This window comes from Magnolia sinica, chromosome 9 (assembly GCF_029962835.1).
Source record: "Magnolia sinica isolate HGM2019 chromosome 9, MsV1, whole genome shotgun sequence".
Taxonomy (NCBI): Eukaryota; Viridiplantae; Streptophyta; class Magnoliopsida; order Magnoliales; family Magnoliaceae; genus Magnolia; species Magnolia sinica.
This window is the reverse complement of record NC_080581.1, coordinates 80,351,158-80,377,771: the sequence shown is the minus strand read 5'-3', so window position 1 is coordinate 80,377,771 and position 26,614 is coordinate 80,351,158. Positions and strand designations below refer to the sequence as shown.

The 26,614-nt window shown below is 39.6% G+C and overlaps 1 pseudogene; it reads left to right on the top strand.

Annotated features, from left to right (window-relative positions):
* Positions 1-2,745: 2,745 nt before the first annotated feature.
* LOC131255218 (cellulose synthase-like protein E6) lies at positions 2,746-26,359 on the top strand (annotated as a pseudogene).
* Positions 26,360-26,614: the final 255 nt, after the last annotated feature.

Here is a 26,614-nt window from a genome sequence, read left to right as displayed (position 1 = left end):
CACAATCTTAAGGTGGGCCATGTGTATGAGAATGTACCTTCGGTCTTTTTTGTGGTGAATGTGGAACATTGATGTATTTTGTTTAAAGGTTTGATTATGTAACCAAAGAGATTAACGTTTAAATTGTGGGGCCCACTATAATATATGTCTTATCCACACTGTCCATCCCTTCCACCATCTCATTTTAGTCCATGAGCTAAAAAAGGAGGCAGATCCAAAGCTTAAGTGGACCACACCACAAGAAACAATGGGAATTGAACACTTATACCATTGAAAACTTCTTGTGGGCCTCATAAGTTTTAGATATGATATTATTGCTTTCCTGTTATCCATGGCTATGTGACCTTTTGAACGTACGGGTTGGATAACAAATAAACATTAATGTGGAGCCTAGGGAGGAAACAACTTGCAATGATGGACTTCTTTAATACCATTATTTTTTAGGCGAGCTTCACTTGAGCTTTTGATCTGCCTCATTTTTCGGATCTTCCTCTAAAACGTGTCGGTAAAATGGAACAGTGTGGATAAGTCACATATATCAAGGTGAGGCCAACAAATTTAAATAAGTGCTAATAGTCCTCTTTCCATCCCTTGGATATAAATGGAGGAAGACATTAATATCTCTTACCTTTGTAAGAAGTTGATAATCAAACAGCCCCATAAGAGAAAAATGTTAATGGACTGCGTTGTATGTGAACTTTCACGGACAGCCGTTTATTTCTTTCCTATGAATATATCACATGCGTGGAATGTTTACGCAACATAATATTTAACCAATATGCAAATCAGAGCAATCGACTCATTAAGAGGATAAAACATCAAAATCATTGGACAACTGGTTGCATGACCAGGTATACTGGTGTGTACCCACCCAATGAGTGAATCATCCTGACAATATACGGGCATCATGGCCGCGGATTTCCTGAAAAAGAAGTTCATGCCAAAGGATGATAGGTGGGGCCCACTGCAATGTATGTGAGAAATCCATCCGTTTTGCGAGCTCAGTTCAGGAAGTTCAACCAAAAACGAGGTGAATACAACACTCAAGTTTATATGCTATCCAAACCGTTTAGGAAGTTCATGTCACACAAGAGGAAAAATTGGGGAAATAAATTCCTACGGTTGAAACCTTCCTGAACACCACCTTGATGTTTATATGCTGTCCAAACCGTTTATAAGGTCATTCCAAATGGGATGAAGTGAAAACACAAAAAACATAAAAGAAATAAAGAAATAAAGAAAAAAAGGCTGATACAAGAGTTTTATGGTCATAAGAATGCTTCACCGGTGCTCACTGAATGGTCAGAGAGAAGAGAAGGGTAAACCCCATAACAGAGAGAGAGAGAGAGAGAGAGAGAGAGAGAGAGGATGGGAAGAGAAGGGTATGCACCTCTCTTTGAAACTAAAAACTAAGGAAGCAAAGGGTAGGATTGCATATAAGATGTATGCAATTTCGGTATTCATGGGCGTCTGTATGATTTGGATGTACAGAGCAACTCATGTTCCAGAAAAAGGGCTGAGGTGGGCATGGTTTTGCATGTTTGGAGCTGAGATTTTGTTTGGAATTGATTGGCTTTTCGGTCAATCAGCACGTTGGAGGCCTGTCTATCGTTCTACCTTCAAAGAAAGGCTCTCCCGTACAGGTATGTACTATTATACCCATGCTCAACAAACACCTATCATGGATACATGAATATTACACATGCATATTAAATACATACATACATGTATGTGTATGCATGTATTTATATGCACGCATATATATGTATACATACACTTATGTATGTATACATACATTCATGAGACACTTGCAACGGCCCTACACCTTTTAAACGATACCCAATACTCAATTTGTACTGTCCATTCTTTCGTACAACTTGGGACATGCCATGGTGCAAAAAACACCCTAATCGAATGATTGTAAACATTTGATCAACAGCAAGGAAAATGGATGGTTAAGATTGAGCGGATAAATGAATTGATCAGAATCATCATCTGGTTTTATCATGGAAATAAAGGATTGGTTTGATCATCCCAAGCATATCTTAGATATGGATTGCTATAGAAACCAACGCCAAATCAAGGATTGATTTGATCATTTTATATGTGCAATTTTTACATGGTGAAATGCGTTCTGTACCAAATAAACAGTGTAGATCGACTAATTTTAATAGTGAAATGTGTTCCAGACTTAATAGACGGTGTAGATCAACCAATTGGATTGTCCAAGTGAACTGATGGAACTAGGAGCATTGTACGTTATAGTACTCCAAGGCTTTGGACCATTTCTCTCTCTCTCTCACACCCCCTCCGTATGGGTGTCAATGGGCTGGGTTGGCATGTGGGCTTCCGGGCCTAACCCACCTTAGGTTATGCTTGGGATGGAGTATCCGGCCAACCTCCTAAGGGTGATCAGGCTTCGGCTTAAATTTAAAGCCCATTTAGAAACGGGCTGGGCTTTGTCTTTTTTTTTGGGTTGGGCTTGATATACAGAAGGCCATTGGCTTAGACCGCCTGGTTATAGTTTACAAAGTCCTTCCAAGAGTGCGGATTAGGTTGGGGTAACATCTTAAATATGAGGCCCTGGCTGTGGAGCCCACTTCGATGTATGTGTTGTATATTGACATTATCCATCCATTTTGCCTACTCATTTTAGTACATAGACCCAAAAATGATGTACATCCAAATTCAAGGAGGACGACTTAAATATGATTCCATTTTTGTCCTCTTAATTTATTATATTTTATTTTTTACTTTTAACGGTGCAGATATGAAGATGAATTGCCAGGGGTGGACATTTTTGTGTGCACTGCAGACCCTACAATAGAACCACCCACCCTAGTGATCAACACCGTGCTTTCAGTCATGGCCTACGATTACCCACCGGATAAGCTGAGCATCTACCTCTCCGATGATGGTGGGTCAGATCTGACATTCTACGCTCTATTAGAGGCGTCCTACTTCTCGAAGCATTGGATCCCATTTTGCAGGAAATTCAAGGTGGACCCAAGATCACCGGCCGTCTATTTCGCCACAATATCTGAGCCACATAATACTCAACACGCCAAGGAATGGTTGTCCACCAAGGTATTATGTGTTTAACATTGTTTATCAACAGAAAATAAATCCGGTCCATCCAAATTGTACATACCATGTGCAAAATTTGGATGATTATTTTAAAGGTACTCCAATAATTGTCTAGCAATCTAATAGATGGATTGCCATAAACTATTAATATTTTTCATAATACATCTTAACCATTTGCAAAATTTGGATGATTATTTTGAATTAATTTTATGAAACATCTGCAATTTCTCACTAATTGTGAACTGACTGTGTATCATCTATCACATTATGCCAGAGTAGTAAAGTACTTCTCTTTGCAAAGACAAGCAATCCTTGCTAATGGATTTGTATTTTAAATATATTGTTCATTTCAATTTAAGAGATTTTTGGGTATGCCTTATTCCGGTGGTGTCATCAATAGGACACTTTTGGATCAATGTATCATGGCCCCAAATGAACGGTCATGATCTGATGAGCATGCAACTCTAATTCCTCTCAGAACTATGCCTTATAAAAATTTCAAATTATGTTTTCTTTTTTTGCTTTTTCATAGAAATTGTATGAAGAAATGGTGAATCGGATCGACACTGCAGTTAAATTGGGCCGTATATCAGGAGAAATCCGAGCCGAGCACAAAGGTTTCACAGAGTGGCAATCGGTAGTAAATTCACGCAACCATCAGGCCATTATTCAGGTAAATCTATAGTTACATTTTATTAGAATAGAGAAAAGGCCATTGCTTTCACCCCAAGAAGTAATGATACAACTATTCTTTCTTGGCAATATGTTTATTGATCTTTCTAAAAAAATATCCAGATATTAATTGATGGGAGGGACCCGAATGCTGTGGATATTGAAGGATCGGCATTGCCAACACTCGTGTACATGGCACGTGAGAAGAGACCTCAACATCCCCACAACTTCAAAGCTGGTGCTTTGAATGCATTGGTAATCTTTGCATGCTTGTATGTAGAAACACGTGTAGACTGGGGTTGCAAAAAGTCTGGGTCAAAAATCAGCATGAGCCGGACCCGATTAATAGTTGGGCCCGTCCATTGAGTTATTGGGTCTGGATCACAGACCCAAGCCCATCAAATTAAATATAAAAGGGGCATTTTCTCTGACGTGGGTCAGATCGTAATTGAAAATATTGCAGACCTAGGCCTAGGTCTCATGCGTTAATTAATTGGGCTTTATAGGCCTATATTAAACCCAAGGGCCCAAAGCTGTCTGCTGACCCAGCCCATTGCCACAGACATTAGGCATTTTGGGCATACATACATGAAGTTTTGCAGAATCCCTGGACAATTGTACTCGGCTGGACGGCTTGTATCATATTCAGGATAACAGATATATGCATAAGGTGGGCCCACCTAGTAAATTACTTGGCCTAGCTAGAGACCATGCTAGTTCATTCATCAGGCAGGCCAAACATCTATCACTGGCAACAATTTCTTATACCAGCCATCGTTATTTTACATGCATGGCCCACCTGATGAACTGATCAACCTAATTTTGTTGGAGGCCATCTATGCAGTGGGGCCCACTTGAAGAAACATTCATGTGTGTATGCAAGTGCATGGAAACTCTCGCGCGCGCGTGAGCATACGTCCACATATAAAAGCTCATGTACGGCACAAAAATGGCCACGTCCTCACATTATTGACGTCGTGATCATGATCACATGATCGAATTTGCAGATTCGGGTGTCATCAGTCATAAGCAACGGGCCAATCATCCTGACCGTAGATTGCGACATGTACTCAAACAATGCAGAATCGGTGAGAGATGCATTGTGTTTTTTCATGGATGAAGAGAAGGGTCGTGAAATCGCTTACGTACAATTCCCTCAGAGCTTCCATAATCTCAGTAAGAATGATATTTATGGTAATTCCTACAAGGCGATTAACGGGGTAAGTATCACAAATTTGACTAGTAAAGTTCCATGGTGGGCCATATCAAAATCAAAGTGATTGGACAATCTCGGCCATCCGGTGATTCAACCATTGAGTAAACCATCCATTTTGTGGACTAATGATCAGATGGCTACCATAGTCTGATCATCTTGCATTTGGAAATGGCCCACTAAATCAATGGTCATGATCATCAAAACGCTGGATCTTTCAATTTGTGGCTATGTAGATGGAATTCCATGGTATGGATGGATATGAAGGGCCAATGTGCGTTGGGACCGGCTGCTTTTTTAAGAGGGAGAGTCTATGTGGGAAGAAGTATAGTGAGGAATACAAGGAGGAATGGAAAAAAGGAACGGAAGGGCGAGAAAAGGGAAATGCTATGGAGTTGGAGGATAGAGCCAAAGGTCTTGCAAGTTGCACTTGTGAAGAGAATACTCAGTGGGGAAAAGAGGTATCTCTTTCACTCACTCTCTCTCTCTCTCTCACACACACTCTCTCATTCTCATATGAACTTTCATGTACCTCAAATATGCAGATGGGAGTGAAGTATGGGTGTCTAGCAGAAGATGTGATAACAGGCATGGCAATTCAATGTAGGGGGTGGAAATCGATGTATCTCAATCCAACTAGGAAAGCATTCTTGGGGGTTGCTCGGACAAACTTATTACAATCGTTGGTGCAACACAAGAGATGGGCAGAAGGACACCTTCAAATATTCACCTAGCGTTGTTCCTTCATAAAAGGAAATGGCAAGATAAAGCTAGCACTTCAAATGGGCTATGCTATTTACAATGTATGGGCTCTCAATGCCTTCCCAACACTATGTTATGTTGTGGTCCCATCCCTCAGCCTTCTCAATGGCATTTCCTTATTCCCAAAGGTCTCTCTCTCTCTCTCTCTCTCTCTCTCTCTCTCTCTCTCTCTCTCTCTCTCTCTCTCTCTATATATATATATATATATATATATATATATATATATATATATATATATATATATACTGAAACTCGATATTAAAAGGGGGAAAGAAAAAAAAAACAAAACAAAACTCATGTAATTGATCAAACATTTAAAACTTCATATATTTCAAAAGATGAAAGGAAAAAAAAAAAAAAAACCTCGTTTTTGAGTAAACTGAATTAAAACACATTCTAGTAAAAAAGAAATAAAAAAAAATTCAAGGCACATTAAATATATTTCCAAAGCTAGAAAAAAAAAAAAAAAAAAAACACTATTTTTTCAGGTAAAATGAATTAAAACACATTCTAGTTATAATAAATAAATAAATAAATAAAACTTTTAGAGGCAATTTTAAAGACTAAGGTTGGTGGTCACTAGAGATGGGCATTGAGTCGAGCCGGACCGAGTTAGGGCTGACCCAACTTGATCTAGTTTTGAAATAGGCCTAACCCGAACTCAACTCAACTCGTTACCGAGTCCAACATGCTTGAACCAATCTAAATTCGGGTTTGGCCTGGATAATTCCGGACCAAGTCCGACCCGGTAAAAAGTACCTAGTCGGTTCGAGCTGTCACTGATTCGGATTGAGAGAGAGAGAGAGAGAGAGAGAGAGAGAGAGAGAGAGAGAGGGGGGGTGTACGTGGTGATGGTGGTGGGTGGTTGTTGGGCTTGGAAGAGGAGGGTGGGAGGGAGTAGAGAGGAGAGAGAGAGGAGGAGGGTAGTGATGGTGGTGGGTGGTCATCAGGCTTGGAAGAGGAGGATGAGGGAGGAAGAGTTTGGGATCAGGTCGGGGTCAGGTCGGGTGTGGCGTATACGGTTAGAGATATTTAAAAATTAGGATTTTTTATTATATATATACCCAAATTTGAGTTGACTCGGTATCGAGTCAAGTCTGACTGTTGTATCGAGTTTTGTGTCGAGTCGGGTCGAGTTACTATGTAACTCGAACTCAACTCAGTTTGAGTTCAGATTGGGCGAAGCCTACTCGGTTCGGATTGACTCACCCATTCGGTTCGGATCGAATTGGGTCCGAACGAGTCGGACAAGTCGAGTCATCCCATGTGCAGCTCAAGGAGAAAGAACAACACCTCTAATCAGCAAGCTGAGCATCATGTATTTGCATGTCCTTCCGTTATTTTTATATTTGGTTTATATATAACTATTCTAAAATATTTATAAACAATATTAATTTAATTAGTAATAATGAGTCGAATCAAGTACTAAAGACTCATCCGAGTTAAACTGCTACTGAATGTGATGTTCAAGTTGAAAATTTTCATGTCCTTCAGATCTCAAGCCCATGGTCCATTCCCTTTGCGTATGTGACCGTTGCAAAGCACACCTACAGCCTAGTCGAGGGGCTATGGTTGGGAGATACAGTCGAGTCATGGTGGAACCAACAACGAATTTGGCTCTACAGAAGGACGTCGGCATACTTCTTCGCCAACATCGATGTGGCACTCAAGTTATCAGGGCTTGCCAAGTCAGCATTCGCAATAACAGCCAAGGAAACTGACGATGAGGTGGCCAAGAGGTATGAACAGGAGATCATGGAGTTCGGGTCCACTTCTCCTATTGGTTTAGCTATGCTGGCTTGTCTAATACCCATGTAATAGAGCTTGTATCACATATATAACATTCAGGATTACATGATGCAGACACCAAAATCATAGTTTTCAAGTTGAATCCATTATTCAAATATCTCATTTTTGTGTAGTGAAATCACATCGGTCGCAGATTTTCAATTATGGTAAGTTCAGCTCATGCTCCAGCAATCTAGGCTAATCGCATATCTATCATGGCCAATGGTTTTGGTCAGACCAGAATCCTCTGCGACACCTGTTTGCGCAGCCTGGGGCAAAATAAAAAATAAAAAATCAGAGAGATCAACAACCCAGGTAGGCCGCACCGTGGAACAATGGGCATGGGATGCCAACCATAGGTTTGCATGTGTGTGTCCCCACCATGGAGTGTTTCACTCATCAAATCCATTCATCAGTTTTGACTCACCAAGATTTGGGGGAGACAGATCTGCCTGATCCAAAACTTGGGAAGACCACAAAACACGAACTTTGAAGTTTTAATTAGGTGCAATTTTACATTGTTCCCATTGGTGTGGACCATTGGAGAGGCGACCTTTTATATGTACGGTGAACACAAATGCTATCACCTGATTGAAGGAGTAGGTTTGACATATAAAACAGGGTGGACCCAAAAGATCCCGTTTTAGGCGTGCTTCCTAAAACATGTGTTATAGACCATTGCATGAAAAACATTCAACTTCTATGGGCTAAGACTGTTGGATTTTAGGAAAATTGACGGACGCGACTGTCGATAACGGCAGTCAAATATTTTGAATTTTCGACTACTCAGAACTGTCTGCCTGTTTTCGTCAGTCCAAAGAGAATCTTGGTGAAGAGAAAATTTGACGGTTCGTAGCCGTTGTTCTTTGCTAAGAATTCAATGCCTCAAAGCCACCACTATGGGCCAAAATTTTCTCATAATTCAACGATTTTGAGTCACCATTCTGGGTGAAAATTTTCAGCTTTCGACTTATGAAAAAAAAAAACCAACTGAATTTAGTAAATTTAGAGCTTCAGGAGTGCCTATGCTCATACACCTTATAAGAGCAATATTTGATATTATCTAAAAGAATCATAATTTATTACACCTAATAAACGCATTTATTAATCTAAAATCACTGTAATATAATATAATATAATATTCAAATTTTAAAAGGTTCGTTTTCTTTCATAGATGTCTAGAGACAGATCAAATCCATGCATTAAATGTAAAGTAAAGAGTCCAACAAAATATCTAAAATAATAAAAAAAAAAAATTTTAAAAAACAATGAAATTTGGTGAATTTGGAGCATTAGGACTATGGCTATATCCACATACCTGATAAACACATTTGATATTATTTAAAATTACCATAATCCACCATATGCCTGATAAACACTTATTAATCTAAAATTACCATAATACACCATATGCCTGATAAACACTTATTAATCTAAAATTACCATAATAAAATAAAATAATATAATATTCAAATTCTGAAATGTTCTTTTTCTTCTATAGACCTTCAGGGATGGCACAAACTCATACATTAAATGTAAAGGGTCTAACAAAATAGCTATAATAATTAAATTCATAGTATAACAAGTACAAGATATTAAAGAAATTAGAATTCCTTTATGCTCTCTGCATCTGCTCACTCTGGCGTTTAACTTTAGAAAAATATTTATCAGGTACTAGTCATTGACTGGTTGTGGTGAAATGCATTATCTAAAATTTGAAAGATATAAACTAGTATCGTAAGTAGTTCATAATAAGAATTTGAGTTGAATTTTTTTTATCAGACTCTTTGTAGCCAACGAGAAAGCTACCGGATCCGTGCTCTTGCTCAGGTGGTAGACTCCCAGGAGTTTCAACACCGGTCAAGGGTTTGAGTATCCATAGGTGGTGAAAGCCCACTACGGCGTGAGTGTGTGTGGGGTGTGTGTGTGTGTGTGTTAAAAAAATAATTAAAAAAATAAAAAATAAAAAAACGAGAAAGCTACCTACAGACTTATCATAGTGATAAGACCAGTTAACTATAATTCATCTTTCTCTTTTTCTAGGCATGCCTATTGGCTTTTCGACTGCTGATTTAAAGCTTATTATAATTGACAGTGATGGTGGATTTGTGGTAGAAGGTGTCGACAATCTTTCAGTGAATGAACAAATGATAAGTACTATTGTCATTCATTTCATCAGCGAAAGATGATCAACGTCATGAATCGCACAACCACCATCAAATTAAACTGTACCTAGCTTCGAAATGACAGCTTGAAACTCGAAGACACATTTGACAAAAGAGAAAATAGAAATTCAAATATATCTAATTAACATAATCCATTGTTTTTTTCTTTTTCAAATAAAATAAAATACAATACAATAAAAGTATATCCAAATTCTCAAAGGTTCTTTTTCTTTCATGAACATACAAAGTAGATGCAATATGTAAATATATAAAATTTTACAAGAAATACATGTGCATGGTGTTCTTTTTTTAATCATCTTTTGTCCATCCATGTAGGTTAATATTCATTTTCCTGCTACTTACAAGCTCGAAGATGTCGTGCATCAATGATTGCTTGGGTGAAACCAATATTAAATTCTATACTTATTTTTTGATCTTCCCGACCCTAACTATGCGCAACCATATTATGTGGTTAGTGTCATGGATCATCGTAAAATGAACCACAAATATATAAAATTTCATACAATAAATATTTAATAAAACACAATTGAACTTACTGTTTAGGACCGTTGTGGCAGGAGAAGTGACGCAGGGGAGGACGTGAGGTCGAGCACCGTCTTCCTCAAGAGGATAACTATTCCGAATCCACGGAACTTCTCTGGACTCCGCACAAAGACTTCTCGAATCCACGAGGAAAGAAAACAGAAAATAGAAATAAATTCTAATAAATTCGAAATTGATTGATGAATAATTCATAATTCCATAATGTGTGTCCTTACACCATTAATATAGAAAAAATAAATAAACTAAAATTCGTAATTACCAAAAATAGCAAAATTCTAACTCTAATAAAAATCCTAATTCTAATAAAACTCTTCTAAGGCCTAATTTCTAAAAATAAAAATTGCAAATAAACTTTCTCTAGAAGAGTCCTAGTATAACTAAAATTTATTTCTAAAAGGAAAGAAAATCTAAAACTCTAAAAAATATTAAAAAAATCGGAATTACTAAAAATAGTAAAATTTTCCTAAAAATTCGTTTTTGAGCTGAAAGCGCGCCTTTTCTGACAACGAGATAAATCGACCCACAAAGTGGGTCGGTTCACCTCGAATGGCCCATTTCAAAAGATTGATAGGTTGTGCGCCCGTAACGATACCCGAGATCAAAAGTTATAGTCAATTCACGGTCCATCTTCTTTTAGCTCAACCATGCTAGAACGTGTCTCGGACAGTTCTACATCGAACCCTCCACTTGAAAAAAACTCGTCCTCGAGTTATGCAAGAGACTTGGCACATGAGTCTGAGATAACTTCTGACGCCAATGTTCATTAAACTTTTTTTTGTACTTGGCATTAAGCTTTTGAGCCGATACGATACATATACTCATGCTTTCCTTGACTTGACTAATATCGATTAATTCCTTCACATTTGTCTTCAAGATTTCATATTTTTTCTGATAATGTGAGCAATTAAGTGGACTTACCCCTGCGATAGGATCAACGTGATTTTGCATATCTCGTATGAGAGGTAATTTATTAGGGAGTTCATCGAGTACAACCCCCTTGAACTCCTGCGATACTGGTTCCAAATCCTCTAGGATATTTACAGGCTCCACATATTTTTTCTCTTCAACTACTTCATATATGTCTCCCGTTTCCTCAGATTGTTTAACAAAGGCCTGTTCAGTCATGAGAGATTGTCCCTCCACTTTAGAAGTCTTGAGTTGGCTCACCGTTCCCATAGAGGTCACATGTTTTCCACTGATGAATCTTATGGTTTGTTGCAACTCCGTTTTGACCCGGTCACCTCTCGCCGACAAATAATAGGATTTCTCTGCATAACCCTTTAATGATTGGTTATCTTGCCAATAATTTTGATTTTGTTGGAATAATACCTGATCGTAATTGGTAGGGAAGAATCGCATGCACAATAACTTCTTCATCCGCGACTACGTGTGGATTGGCGCCTTCATTCGTCTCGTTCGCTCGAGTTGAAGTTGTTCCCACCAATCTAAAGCTCTGCCCGTCAACTTGTAGGCCACGAGTTTAACTTTCTTTTCTTCCATTATGTTCATGTAGTCAAAGAAACGTTCGACTTTAAGCAACCAATCGAGGAAGTCCTTGAAGTAGAGTTGACCATTAAAACTAGGAAGATCGACTTTCATCTTGAATTCTTGATCCATCTGATCCATCTGATCAATGGCTCGTCTAAGATGCTGTAAAATCATGTCGCTAGATCCCACTTTATTAGGAGGGATCCTATGGTTCACTGATAGCGTCGCCCTACGATCAATATGATTACTAATTCTAGCAATTGTTGATGGTGGATCACCACCATGAACACGGATCTGCCCTAGGGCCTCCGCCAAACAATCCGCCATGGGATCAATGGAAGCCTGCAGCCCTTGCATGGCTTGCCGATTCTCTCGCCGTGCTGCTTCGAAAGCTGCCGCCGTTAAAGGTAAATTCCCTGGAACACCGCCCATGGGATTGTTGCCCGACCCGTCGTTAGAAGCCATCAATCCGAGGAGAAACCTCGCTTTGATACCAAACTGACGCAGGGGAGGACGTGAGGTCGATCACCATCTTCCTCAAGAGGATAACTATTCCGAATCCACGGAACTTCTCTGGACTCCGCACAGAGACTTCTCGAATCCACGAGGAAAGAAAGCAGAAAATAGAAATAAATTCTAATAATTTCGAAATTGATTGATGAATAATTCATAATTCCATAATGTGTGTCCTTACACCATTAATATAGAAAAAAAAAATAAACTAAAATTCGTAATTACCAAAAATAGCAAAATTCTAACTCTAATAAAAATCCTAATTCTAATAAAACTCTTCTAAGGCCTAATTTCTAAAAATAAAAATTGCAAATAAACTTTCTCTAGAAGAGTCCTAGTATAACTAAAATTTATTTCTAAAAGGAAAGAAAATCTAAAACTCTAAAAAATATTAAAAAAATCGGAATTACTAAAAATAGCAAAATTTTCCTAAAAATTCGTTTTTGAGCTGAAAGCGCGCCTTTTCTGACGAAACGGACAAATGCGACCCACAAAGTGGGTCGGTTCACCTCGGATGGCCCATTTCAGTAAAGATTGATAGGTTGTGCGCCCCGTAACGATACCCGGATCAAAAGTTATAGTCAATTCACGGTCCATCTTCTTTTGGCTCAACCATGCTAAGAACGTGTCTGTGACAGGTTCTACATCAAGAAGTGAGCATAAGATAAGAACTTTGAGTAAAATGGGCATTAGCAATCATCAACCATAATTGACTCTTCATCTTCATTTCTTTCAGATATAGGTGGGCTTTACGGCCATCCTTAGTTTTATCACTTATGTTCATGGCTGTTGTAATGAGTTTTTTTACCACATTTTTTTTTTCAACTTGAATCACATTTAGATTGTGGCAAATGGGAAGATCCTATAAGATTGACATGATGTATATTTGTTAGAAAATTGTAAAAAAATAAATACGTGATAAGCAAGTTAGAAATGATTGATGGCCCACATCAAACGCAGGCCCTGCTTGATGGATAGGCCAAATTGATGGTGAGCTTGGCAAGGTGGATGGTCCACATTGAAAGTAAGCTACACACGACGGATGGTTCACTCTGAAGATAGGGATAAGGTGGGCCCAACATAGTAAACCTTCCGCATCAAAGGTTGCCCAACATGAAGACGGTAAATATTAAAGACAGACCACATGAATGGCCCTGCATCAAGTCTGTACGATCTACTTAGAAATCCAACTGGTGCGAGTGCATGGTCATGTGGGCTGGGAAATCCTAGTGGTGTGAGTACATGGTCTAACTGAGATATAAATCTGCTTCTAAAATGAGCATCAAAGCGGTTGGACGGTGTGGATTTAAGGAACACAGGATCTAGGCAAAAGCAAAAGGACTTATGAAAAGGTGGCAGTTGGACGGTGTGGCTTTGAGAAACGGAAGCGGATTGTCTGGTGTACCACACACCAGCTATATAGCTGCTGTAGGTACGTGTCGTGCGTAAACGGATTGGCTACTCCCCTGACACCAGCCCCTTGGCTGATGGTCGGTGGAAGCGGATTGGCTGGTGTACCTCACACCAGCTATATAGCTGCTGTAGGTACGTGTCGTGGAAGGCGAGCACCGACGCTCCTCCAGTTGTACTAACGGTTCAAAGGAGATCAAAGTTACGTGGGCTCTACAATGATGTATTTATTATATCTACACCGTTTATCTATTTTTAGAGATCATTTTGGACGATTATCCAAAAAACGAATCATATACAAAGAGTTCATCGGGACCACACCATATATAGCATTTGAGATAATGATTTTCACTGTTAAACAATTTGTAGGGCCCACCATAATGTTTATTTTCCATCCAATATGTACATAAGGTCACAAATACCTAAATGAAGAGGGAAAACAAATTTCATATTGATCCAAAACTTTCGTGACCCCAAACAGGGTTTCAATGGTAGACGTTCAATCCCCCATTGCTTTTTGCAGTGTGGTCCACTTGATAGTTAGATCTGTCTTATTTTTCGTCTCAAGACTTTAGACGAACTCATCAAATGTATGGACAGATTGGATATAACACATACCTCATGATCAGGCCCACAGATCTTGCACCAACCAATCTGCTTCGGTGGTCGGTGCTTTGTGGGCCCCACCATGATGTATGTATTTCATCCATACCGTTCATCCATTTTTAAAGATCATTTTAGGGATTTATATAAAAAAAAAACTAGAGGGATATAAATCTCAAGTGGACCACACTACAAGAACAAAATAGTAATTGGATATCCATCATTTAAATCCTCCTAAGGCCCACAATACTGTTTATTTGACATCCAATCTGTTGATCAGGTCATAAAGACCCAGATTAAGGGAAAAAACAAAAATCAGCTTGATCCAATACTTTTATGGCCCCCTAAAAAGTTTTCAATGGTCTACATTCATTCAATATTGTTTCTTGTAATGTGGTCCACTTGAGATTGGGATATATCATATATATATATATATATATATATATATATATATATATATATATATATATATATATATACACCATAAAATGATACAAAAATAGATGGACGACGTGGATGAAGTACATACATTATGGTGGGGTCCACAGAGCATCGACCACCAGCCATTAGCTGGTGGCAGGGGGAGTAGCCAATCCAATGCCATGTTGTGAGAAGATGAGCACAATGCTCCTCGAGTTTTCAGTTGTATGAATGGTTCAAAGGAGATCAAAGTTATATGGGTCCCAAAGTGATGTATTTATTATATCTACACTGTTTATCTATTTTTAAAAATTATTTTAGAGCATCATCCAGAAAATAAATCATATCCAAAGATCATCTGGACCACACCACAAATAGCAGTGAAGACAATGGTTTTCACAGTTAAACAATTCCTATGTCCCACCGTAATGTTTATTTTCCATCTAATATGTTCATAAGGTCACAAAGACCTGAATGAAGAGTAAAAACAAATTTCATATTAATCTAAAACTTATGTGAGCCCAAAAAGGATTTCAATGGTAGATCTTCTATCCCCCACTGCTTTTTGCAGTGTGGTCCACTTTATAGTTATATCTGTCTTATTTTTCATCTCAAACCTTATGGTATTTGGATATAACACATACCTCGTGATCAGACCCACAGAACTGGCTGAGGTCAACACAGCAGCTGTATAGCTAATGTACACTAGCCCATCCAAGCAAAAGCAAAAAGACATGTGAAAAGTTAGCGGTTGGAAGGTGTGGATTTAAGGAGCATAGGATCCAAGCAAAAGCAAAAGGACTTCTGAACAGGTAGCATTTGTGCGGCCACTTTAAATTATTTAATTCTGCATTTAGAGAAAAAAAAAAAGAAAAAAGAAGAAGATCAGAAATCCTTTTGAAAAGTGGTCTGCTTTAGTAACAATGCATGCATCTTAAACTGATGATACGCGTCCATAATCCAGACCATCCATATTTCGCTCCTCACTCAAAAGCGCGATGTCACATATATCAGTCACATGGAGAGATCGCTAGCATTGTGAATTCTATCCATTGGCAGCCTCATCGATGGGGAAGCGGATTAGCTGGTTTACCACACACCACCGGATTAGCGGATTGGCGGGTGTACCACACAGCTCAAGTTGTACAAACGTTTCAAAAGGAGATCAAAGTTACATGACCCACGTTAATGTATTTATTATATCCACACTGTTCATACATTTTGCGAGATCGTTTTAGAGCATGAGCCCAAGGATGAGTCACATCCAAAGCTCAAGTGGACCACAATACAAATAGCTGTGGAGACAATGATTCTCAAAGTTAAACTATTTGGGTCCTTGCTCTTGCTCTGGTGGTAGACTCTGAGGCGTTTCAACACCGGATCAAAGGTTCGAGCATCTATAGCTAGTGAAATCCCACTTCCTTGTGAGTGTGTGGTGGTGTGTGTGTGTGTTTTAAAGAAAAAAAACTACTCGCGAAGGCCCACCATAACATTTATTTTCCATCCAAAATATTCCTATGGTTACGTAGGCCTGGATGAAGAGGAAAAACAAACATCATATTGATCCAAAACTTATATAAACCCCAAAGAATTTTAATGATAGATGTTCAATTTCCCAGGACTTTTCACAGTGTAGTCCACTTAATTTTTGAATTTGTTTTATTTTTCTTGCACAACATTTACAACCAGCTCGGCAAATGGGAGGATGACCTAGATGTAACACGTGCCTCATGATGAGACCCACAAAACAAGGTTACTTCAACACGCCAGCAAGGTTGGTGGTGGGTGGTACACCAGCCAATCCGCTTCTCTTGGGGAAGCGAGTACCACACAACCGACTTGCGTTGTAGGTAGGATGTCGTGGCACCTTTGAGTTGTACAAACCCTTCGAAGGAGATCAAAGTTATACGGGCTCCACAATGATATACTTATTATATCCACACCGGTCATTCATTTGGAAAGATCATTTTAGATCTTGATCCCTAGATTGAGTTGTATCCAAGTCTCAAGTGGAGCACACCACATACAGCAGTGGAATCATGATTCTTACCATTAAAACATTTGTAGGGCCACTGTAACATTTATTTTCCATCCAATCTATTCATAAGGCCACACAAAGCTAGATGAGAAAGAAAAACAAATATTATATTGATCCAAAATTAAAGTGACACCTGAAATGGTTTCAATGGTAGACAGTTCAATCATTCAGTGCTTTTTTAATATGGTCCACATGATCTTTGGATCTCTCTTTATTTTCAGTTCACGCCTTGCGATGAGCTCACCGAGTGGATCATCGATTTGGATATAACTCATACCTCTTGATGAGACCCACGAAACTTAGTAACAATCAAACACCATTATAGCATTTCTAAAATCATTAGAGAGAATAAGCCTAAAAATGAGTCATATCCAAAGCTCAAGTGGACAACACTATATAAATAGCAATAGAACAATGATTATGACAGTTAAAACACTTATAGGGCCCACCAACGTTTATTTTCTGTCAAATCTGTTCTTTAGGTCACACAAACCAAGGGTCAAGAGGAAAAACAAATATCATACTGATCCAAAACTCTAGTCACCACAGAAGGGTTTCAATAGTAGACATTAAATCCTCCACTGATCTTTGCAGTGTGGCCCACTTGATCTTTGGATCTGTTTTAATTTTTGAATCAATCTTTATGACAAGCTTGTCAAATGGATGGACAGATTGGATATAACACATACCTCGTTATGAGACCCACAGAACTTGGTGGCATCAACAGACTAGCCATGTCGGTGGGTGTACATTGAGTGGAACCGAGTTGAGCTTGCCTCAACCTGACTCGGCTCGAACAGTGTTCTGACCTCAGCTTGAACTCGGCTCGGCTCGGTCCTCAAGCCTAACTGGCCAGCTCGGCTCAGTTCAGTCAACAGCTCGGGCCGAGTTCGAGCTAAGATCGAGTCGAGATCGCCATTGAGGCATTTCCACAAACACCCAAACTACAAGAAAAGATCCAGCGGTATAAGATATGTGGGTAATTCGATAGATAGACAAAAAGATACTGTTATGGGGAAATCTAAACAAGGTCAATCAAGGTCGGCTTACTTGAACCATCCGAGCTATTAAATGGGGCCTCAGAAGGAGAACATGTCATCCTTATCTTCTTTCGAAGAGGGTTGGCCGAGCCGAGCGCTCGTCCTCGTCGTCATCCTTATCTTCGTCTGAAGAAGGTTGGCCGAGCCGAGCCTTCGTCCTCATCCTCATCCTCATCTTCATCCGAAGAAGATTGGCCGAGCCAAGCCCTCGTCCTCGTCCTCGTCCTCATCCTCACCTTTATCTAAAGAGGATCGGCCAAGTCTATCACCGACGACCCACTACTCCGAGCTACAATCTTCGTTCAACAAACAACCGAGCTATATGCACATCTGAATCCGAGGCATATTATTCGACTGACTCGGGATACTGGTACTCGACCTTGGGGTCTGTGCAGGATAAAGCCGAGCCCAAGTGAAAATACTGTGAGTGCCGAGCTGGGAAACCAACTTAAATGCGGACGTGACCTAAGATCTCGCCTGGGGATACGCGCCCTTAAGACACGCTGCATGACCCACAGATTGTGTATAATATCTACATGATTGCAATATCTGCATGATTGAATAAATCATGCTGAGATTAACGGACGCGATCCTCTCTACCCACAGGTATAAATACCAGGGGACATCATTACTACAGGTACGCAATATCTCGCACCCTCTCTCTACATTACGCGCTACTTAGACCCAGATTCCCTAGCCTAACTTGGGCATCGAAAGGTCCCCTGTTTAGACCAGGGTATCCTTTGCTCACACTATTTGTGTAGGATCAAGGTCTGTTTGAAGTTTGCAGCATTGAGTGGAGGGTGGTCCAGATTTTGACTTCAATAGATACTATACACGATAAGCCTTCTAACTGATGGGAATAAAACATACATTATACATTAAACGGCGAGATGTGCGCATACTTACATGATTTCATTGGTCATCAACATGTTTAATGTTACACTAGTAGCTTAAGTTCGTCGCTACTCAGAATCGTTGAGTTTGCTTATGCTCTTTGCCAGCTAGTTGGTGCCTCAGCAGCTCTATATATTTTAGATGCCCCTTGACTTCCTCAATTGCGAACTCATGAGGTAAAGTACAATTAGAATGCATTGAGTCCCAAAGGAGAGAACAGAAGTAGTCCCAATCATCAGTTTGAACTTCAAAAAGAGGTGCCCTATGCCGAACCTTCCTTGCCATCAGCCACGCTTGGTTGAGTAATTTTATCAAACAGTTGGTGAGCAATATCAATGACTAAGTAACCGAGTCACCGAACTCATTTGATCTGAGTTGGATTTGAGCTGGATTTGATCCGAGTTGAGTTGAACTGGGGCCTGCTCAAACTCGGCTCAAACTCATTTTCGAGCTCAAAAAATAAACTCGACTTGGCTCGAACTCAGCTTCGAACCGGGTTGAATCTATCTTTTTCGAGTCGAGTCAAGCGAGCTAACCGAGCTCTCTCGGTTCGTGTACACCCGTATACCAGTCAGTTCGCTTCCCATCGATGGGATAACACTTGACGCTGGGTAGTTACTGGGGTTACCTGATGTGAGTAAAAGGACTGACCTGGATGAAATCCATGACGTCCATCAGGTACACCGCCCATAGCTCGTCCATGATCCGAAACACTCAAGGCGGCTACACAGGAACAAAAAAGAGTCTCAAGAATAATGATCTTAAGAATTTTAGTTTCCAATTCTACCCTCACGAAACAACATGGGTTAAGCCACGCGCCTGTAGAACAATGGGATCATTGCACTAGCACATGTGTCAATATGGCTTTTATGTGCAAGATATGAGCTTTCCACCATTCGGTGGTTAGATCTTCTGGGGGAAATTTTGGACGCTCCAGTCCTCACGTAATCCAGACGGTAAACGACAAAAATACGGCAGAACAAAAAAAGCGTTTTACCATACCATTATCTAAGCTGTCACGCACCGAGGAATCAACGGACCTGATATTCGGGCGAGAAGATTTATAAAGCGTGACCCATCAAATGAAAAGTAACTCGTGCGCTTGCGTCACGCATGTGGGCTTTAAAAACCTTTTGATAAGAAATTGGACCCACGATTTTGTAATCCAGACACTTGTTGTAGTGTCCCACGTCTAAGATTAAAAAGAACGGTTAGGATTAAAAAGAACCAAGATGATATGTCATCTGGAGGAGATTTAGGTCATCCCCAATTTGCGGAGGGTATTTACCATAGGATCAACGGTCTGGATCACTGCACCATGGTCCACCTTTTGAGAATGATACATGAGACCTCTATGCAGGTTCTACGCAACAGAAAAATACAATTCTCTACTGTTTTTGATGCATAGCTATACATGTAGGGTATTATACCCAGGGTTGTCAGAGCCCTCAACCCAATCCCAACCTAACCTAGGTTTTGTCGAAGGTTTTCAAACCCACTTCAACACATCCTCTTTGAACCGATCTAAATTTCAGGTTGGGTCAGTTGGGTTTTGTTAGAGGTTGACCCAAGTTGCACTGCTGGCAGAGAACGGGTAGAATGGTGCGTACCTGCGGGAGAGCCTTTCTTTGAAGGTAGAGAGATGGACAGGCCTCCAACGTGCTGATTGAGTGAAAATCCAATAAATTCCAAACCAAATCTCAGATGCAATCATGCAAAACCACGCCCAGCTCAACCCTTCTTTTGGAACATGAGTTGCTCTGTATACCTAAATCATACAAACGCCCACAAATACCGAAATTGCGTAAATCTTATATGCAATCCCACCCTTTGCTTCCTTAGTTTCAAAGAGAGGTACAGGCCCTTCTCTTCCCATCCTCCCTCTCTCTCCCTCTCTCTGTAAGTCAGATATGTGATATATAGAAAGGAGGGAGTCTCTGGTCTAATGGGGCTGGACTATTAGTTACAGTATACCCGGTGCATAACTTTTAGCCTTTCATGTGTCTGTGACATCCACACCGTCCAAGTTGGCCTCATCACAAAAATCACTTTGTGCAAAAATAAGCTGTATTCATAGATGCATGCCATGAGAGCATATTCAATGGACTTCATGAAATGATGGATGCATACAAATAACAATTCAATCAACTCAATGGTGTATAATTGTAATATACACATTCATGTACTATACCTACATATGTACATTCACATATGCATGTGTGTACTTATAACATTCATGTACCCGTGATAGAAGGTTTATATTTGGAATTCAGAGGTGTAACTTTATTAGGTGGGCCGGGTCGGTTGAGGATTAATCCAACCCAATCAGACTCAAACGAGGCATAACCAGTGTAATGGATAGTCAAACCTATGGCTCCAAGAATAAATTTAGGTTGAGTTAACATCTACAACTATTATTTTAAACATTCATGCATCTAATCATATATAATTATATGTCATTCATAGCTGCAATATATTATAATACTTGACACTCAGGTTGTGCTCATGCGCAGGAACTTATAAATTGCAGATGCTGCATGTATTTCAATAAAGTTAGACTACATAAAGCTCTGTAGAAGATGAAGTTGACTAGCTTGATTAGGTTGAATCTAACACATGGCTGGACCTTCTGTGAGAGATATTAATAATAAAGTTGATTTGATTGACTCTAACACACGACAGGACCTATTGTAAAAGATATTAATAATAAGGTTGATTAGATTGATTAGATTAAAGCCGACACAGGACATGCCACTGCCACGTGGGTAGAATGGCACATACATGCGGGGGAGTGGATTTGCTACTCCCCCTGCCACCGGCCATTGGCTGGTGGTTGGTGCTCCGTGGGCCCACCGTGATGTATGTGTTTCACTCATGCTGTTTTTATATTTTTATAGATCATTCCATGGTATGAGAGAAAAAATGTGGTAATCCCAATCTGAAGTTGACCATATTACAGGAAAAAGTGTTGAATAAATGTAGGCCATTAAAAACCTTTCGGGGCTATAAAAGTTTTAGATCAAATTTGTCTTCGTTTTTACTCTTGCGTGGGTTTATTACCAAAAACAGAGCAACACCGACAGCTAAAAACCGTCGGTAATGACTTTCTCCAATGGCTAAAAGCCATCGAGCATCCGCATTTTTGACAGGTTTAGCCATCAGCGATTCTAATTAATTAAAATAATAATAATAATTGAATTTGGACGATATATTTGATTTTGTTTTCTTCCTTTTCTGTTGTGTAGACTAATCTTCTCAAATGGGTTGGTTCGTTTAGAGCTTTGGAGAAATGAGCTTTGAAGAAATCAAATATATCATCCAAATTCCAAATATTTGGATTGGATATTTCTTTTCTAATAGATTACACCCATCTACTGGTAGAAATATCAAAATCTAGAAGGTTTCCGAACTAGTTGCTTTGCTATGCCAGTCGCATCTTTCTCAATAAAATTCATCATTTTAGAACAGTTGTTGCAAGTCTTTCTACAGTTTGAAGGATTGAACTTCTCTCCAAAATGAACAAGTTGTAACAAACGTCGGCAATCTACATCGTTCTCACAATAACTAACCTGATCATAGTTAAAATTGATCATCAGATACGTAAATTTGTTTTGTTCAGTAGTGGAGGTTATAACAAAAAGATCAGTTTTTAGCAAGTACCATGCGCAAAAGATTCTCAATATTTGTTTCTAATATTTTTCCTGAATTTCCTACAGCAATATTTCTTGATCCAGATTGAAAGGGGCTATGCTCCATGACTCCTTGGCAAAGCATGTGCTTGACTCGTATATGAGGCAACCTGAACGCAGACCAGAGAGAAAATAAATAAATAAATAGTGCAAAAACCTACCTCAGCATGGGTTTCTAACAAACACAAAATGCACTTTGCCATAAAGTTCAGAAGGATGAACACGTGATATTGATATTGTAACTTACATAGTCACTGTAACTGTAATATAATACATTAGACCAACGCAGACCATCTCTACCACCACGCCCACACTCCCATGCAATCCAGAATGTGAAAAAATATCATAAAACGGTAATGTGAAAATGGAAGCCTTCCTTGTATATTAACATCATTTTGTCTATCCTTGATGTTTTCGGTATCAAGGAGACGTGGTATTAGGAATGTGTTTAATTATTACCTGATGGGAACCTTCACTTGACTTTGGAAAAGAATGATGAATGACAAATCTCACATCAGGCTTGTTGATACCTGAAATCTCTAGATCAGTAGGCAAGTATTATAATAGCAAATTTAGGAAAACCTTAAAAAAAAATAATCAAAGAAATACCCATTCCAAAAGCCACAGTGGCAAAAATTATATTGATTTCATCTTCACTTCATCGTCTTTGAACAAAAGCTCATTGTTGTGGATCCATACTACCATGATAAAATGATGCTTTATGGCCACATTCCTGAAGAAATACATCACATCTGATAACTACAATTGTAAATCAGGAAAGGGGAGAAATACAAACAGTCTTATAAAAGTTACTAGAAACATCAAACAGAGAGAATGAGACAGAAATCTGACATATGTTGTTATTATATTACTAATTTATGCCTTCTATGAGCCCCGACTCCAAGCAAACAAAACAAAACGAGGACAAAAGAAAAGAAAAGCAAATGCCACAAATATGACCAATTTGCTTAACACCATCATCAGCATGCAACTTATGGCCTAACACAACCTCATTAACTTCTAGTAAAGGGTAATCTTTTAGTGATCCAGACATGATTTCATTTGTGTGTTGTCTAATGTCCTAAATCTTAGATTGCTCGACCAATCGAGGGGGTTGCTCAACCAGTCGAGGACAGCTCAACTCGAAATCCAGCATGTTTTTTCTTTTAGGTGTCCGAGCTGCTTGACCAGTCGAAGGTCAGGCTCGACCAGTCGAGGGTGCCCTTCGACCAGTCAAGGCCCTAGCTCGACTAGTCGAAGGTTACACAGATTCTCCACGGATTCTGCGCGGACTGCGTAAATTTGAGGCAGTTTTGCAGAGGTGCGGAAGAGGAGTTTCTTAAACTATAAATAGGGGTTCCTAGGACTATTTTAGGGCATGCTAAGGCTTTCTAAAGGGGCTCGTAAAAGGGTTTTAGGGTTTTTAAAGGGTGTAGTAAGGATGACATTCGAGGTTGGTCGAATCGAGTAAGTCCTCTCTTTGTAATTTCGATTTTCATAATGGAATTCTGTCGCTTGGTTTTTTCTCACAAGGGCTTTCCATATTAAATCTTTGTATTCTCTTGTGTTTGCTTGGTTCTCTTGGATTGCTATCATAGATCTAGATCTGTGTTATTCCACAACACAAATCCCAACAAGTGGTATCAGAGTAATTGTTGGCGCACGGATCTGAATCTGAGGCATTACTAATAATGAGAAGCATTAGGTATGATATTGATAAGTACTCAGTGAAAAATAATTTTGAGTTATGGAAGATCAAGATAATCAACTCCTTAATCAAGCAAGGCGAAGACGGTGCTCTTGAGGAGTGAAAGTCTATTATGACTGATGATAAATGGAATACTCTTGATAAGAATGCTTTATCATCGATTTGTTTATGTTTCACGGATGAAGTTCTCTACAATGTCATGAAGAAGAAAACTATGGCTAAGTTATGGGAGAAGTTAAAGGATGTCTATGCAAAAAAAAAAAAAATCTCTGAAAACTTCAAGATGGCAGAGGGTGGAGATCTAGAGGCTCACATCAGCAACTTTAATAAATTGGTTTGTAAATTGCTGAATACGGAAGAAATGATGAAAGATGAAAAACAAGTATGTATGTTGCTGAATTATCTTTCAGCGTATCATGCCTCAACCTCAAAAATCGGGCTCACAAAATTTGTGATCGCTGAATCCTGTGCTAGTAGTCTCCATAGTACCCCATTATCGGCTTCCAGCGCCTATACGCCAAATTTCGATCCTGGGATCCTACAAGGAAAATTTTCAACATAAATTTCTTTATAGATAAGCATAACTACAAGTTTACCCAAATCACAAAGGCAACATCATCATCACATATCCACTAAAATAAAAAATTTAAGTATAATACATAAAGAGAAAATACAAGATAAATGTCAAAAGCTCCAAAAGCTCTACCGCACGCTCTTGCCTCAACTCGACTGCGTCCTTTCGCCACCTACACGCATCTATCGTCATAAGCTTATAGAAAGCTTAGAGGGTGGTATACGTGTGTGCGCAAGATAAGTGTCAAGCACATAAATATCAGCATAAGTGGAATACTGACAAGGCTATAAGTCATTCAATATCAGAGTATGCAATGCAATGCGGAGTCATAATGAGCCAAATATCAGATATCGAGGATACAATATACAATTCTGAAGAGCCACGAATACCATCAACCTCATCTAGGTCATATAAATGCAGAAACATAGTAAACCAAATGTTATGTGCTAAGGATGCATTGCAATATATGGTGCGAAAGAAATGACCAAACTGGAGTATGAAGTCAGGATGATAGTATGTAGTATCGCAAGTTGTGTGGTCTATCACAAGAGACTTCTATCCAAACTAATCCCATACTTAAATTTGGATAGTTAGACTCAATGTGGTAAACTCCTAATCTTAGGTTGGTCACGCGCCCAACTGAAATCCTGGCCATTGCGAAGGTATACATAATGATTTAATTGCGCACCATCAGCCTGAGTGGATAGTGCATGAATGAATGAATGAGTGAAATGATAAATATGCAACTCCAAATCTCATTACAATACATCTCTAGGATCATCACCGAGGTCTAGTACACTCTACGCTAGCTTGCCGCCCCGTCAAGCGCACAACTGGATAAGTGGAAGAGACCTCACCATCCGCCTACCAATATCAGCCCGACTCGTCGATAGCAGACCCATTCCTCAAGCTGGTCAGACTTAGCCTAACATTACCTTCTCCCTCAGGTAGGGGTGTACATGAACCGAGCTAGCTCGGTTAGCTCGCTCGACTCAATTCGAAAAAGTTCGATTCAACTCGGTTCGAAGATGAGTTTGAGCCAAGTCGAGCTAATTTTTTGAGCTCGAAAATGAGTTCGAGCAGGCCCCAGTTCAACTCGACTCGACTCGGATCGAATCCAGCTCGGATCGAACTCGGATCGAACTAGTTCGGTGACTCGGTTACTTTGCCATTGATGTTGCTCACCAACTATTTGATAAAATGACTCAACAAAATGTGGTTGGTGGCAAGGAAGGTATGTACCTGAAACAAATACCCTTTTTCTCATTGTTTTTCTTGGTTATAGTCATTGGTGATCAGATGATGTTAGTGTTAGAGATATGGGGCGCCAAATACCAGGAGCAGGATGCCATCTTAGTGAAGCCTGGAAGCCGAAGCTTGTTACACTCGATTAGTGAAAGAGAAAGGGTGTCTAGGGCTGTGATAAGGACCATCAGTGGTGATGGATGGGTTGTATTAGTTGATAGCTTAGCTATGGAACATTGCCAGTCAAGTGGTCTCCCTCTCCCCCCTCCTGCAGTGGACCTCGAACTTGAAAAGGTGCTTGGAGACATGCCTCAGAAAATTCTTGACTTCAAACGGGCTACCCAAGCATGTGAGCCGCTTGATATTGCTCCTGGAATCTCATTGTTTGATTGCCTGAAGAGGGTCTTGAGGCTTCCATTCATATGTTCGAAACACTTCTTGAAAACGAAAGTTGATAGGTGTGTAACAGGTCTAGTAGCATAATAGCAGTCGGGCCCTGGCAACTTCCTCTTTCTGATGTTGCTGTGTTTGATAAAAGTACATGTAAAACCATTGCTACTGTTTGTAAAACACTAGGATCTTGAAATTATAGTTTAGGTGTTTGTGGAAATACTTCAATGGCGAACTCGACTCGATCTTGGCTCGAACTCGACCCGAGCTAGCCTGAGCTGCTGACCGAACCGAGCCGAGCTGGCCAGTCAGGCTCAAGGACCAAGTCGAGCTGAGGTCAGCCAGTGG